The sequence below is a fragment of the Schistosoma mansoni genome (assembly GCF_000237925.1).
Source record: "Schistosoma mansoni, WGS project CABG00000000 data, supercontig 0203, strain Puerto Rico, whole genome shotgun sequence".
Taxonomy (NCBI): domain Eukaryota; kingdom Metazoa; phylum Platyhelminthes; class Trematoda; order Strigeidida; family Schistosomatidae; genus Schistosoma; species Schistosoma mansoni.
In genome coordinates, this window is record NW_017386076.1 from 175360 (window position 1) to 177276 (window position 1917).

Below are 1917 nucleotides of genomic sequence, written 5' to 3' on the forward strand. Positions count from 1 at the left end.
CTTTATTCCAGAACGTTCGAAGGTATTTTCGGTTGGCTAGAATATTCTTTATTTGTTTTAAAAAATTGCATTCATTGTGTAAAATGAGTTATAAAACTTAATGATGTATTGCTTAACAACAAAATAAATACATTCTAGATACAAACATTAAGCGTTATTGCTCATTATAAATATGCATTAACTAACATCGATTCCAATCTCTGAAAAATTCCCATAATATTAAAACACAAGTATATAAACGAAGAATATTTAATACAGTTCTTTAGAAATTCCAATGATAATTTCGTTTTCGTGAACTTTGCGTTGTACTTCAGGAACTCATTGAATGCCTGAATTGTATTGAATATTCATCGTTCATATAGTTAAGTTTTAATATAATGGATGTCTTTCAGTGAATAATATCTTGTGATCAATGCATTGCGTTGAAGGTATTCAATCAGTTCCTGGAGTATAACGCAAAATTCTGGGAAACGAAATTATCATTGGAATTTATAAAGAACTATATTGACTATTGTTTATTCGTATAATTGTGTTTTAACATGGATTCATTCATAACAGATAACTTATTTTACTTACATGTAAATAATTTAAATGACTTAGAGATAACTACACAAGTTCACATTAATCATTTGAAATTCTTTTCTGTAACTAAAAATTTAATTTATGCAAATTTAAATATAAATGAAAAATTGATGTTTTATACTCACAATTTGACCGCTTATTCACTATTTAAAAATGTTTATACAGTTAACTAAGTTAATATCAAAAATGCTATATTAATGTTTTATATAGTTGAACTCAAGAGTCAATTGAATAGTTTACCACTTTTTCTGTTTATTATCAGTAAGTAATATCTACATGTAACAAGATAAAAGTAATGTAGCATCAAGTCTCTTGACTGTCATCTCACACCTCAAAGTCTTTTAAACTCAAATACAAATCATACCAGAATTTCGCTTTCCTGTGCACCATAATTAGAGATGATTATGTGTTATAATTGCTTACTTTTTAATTAATAATTCGAATAAATAGTGATCTGTTCAAAATATAATAATTTTGTTAGAAAAAATGTGCCGACACATCATGATATTGCGATAAGAACTTATATTTAGTTGTTTGTTCAAACTAGGATATGTAATAATGTATTCAGACATAACTGTTTTCATGTTTATGACATACAAAATTCGAGTACTAAGTTTTAAAGTACTTTGAGATGAATGTTATATGGGTTAACGTAAGCATCCATAGCAGTCTGAAATAAATATCTTTGTTATACAGCTTAATTATCTCAGTCGATTTCATTATGCCACAAAACAGGTTACATGTTAGTATTATAATAATCGGAACATCTGAAGTTATTCGCAAGCAACCGATCAGTGTATGGAGCAAACCATGATTATTGTCTATGGCTAAATTGTGAACCCCGTTAGGTTATTTTGTGAAAATACACCAAAACAACTTCGTGAGTGTCAACAAATCACGGAATCTTCCTTATCGTATACTATCATCAATGTAAACAAATTATCAAACCATTACCAACCGCAACTTTATTTTTGTATTTTCCATTATTTTTTACTAAAGTAATGTGAATAATTAAAGCCTTTACATAAATCTACTCCTCATCTTATTATTAATCAATCCATTCAAATCGAACCTACCGCGTTATAATTGGTTCTCCAGAAATAGACTAAGATTAAATACATTCTTAATTTCGTTTTTTTTCATTTCTTTAACATAAGAATCATAAATTTGCATCAAATGCTTCCTTCCTATTTAAACGGAATGTTGCTTATACTTTTGTTCATATTCATGATTATTATTATTATTATTTTTGTTGTAGTGGTTTTTGATCATTTATTACAGTAAACAGAAAGCAATGGTTAGAAACAAACAGTGAAAGGAATACAATTAGAATTT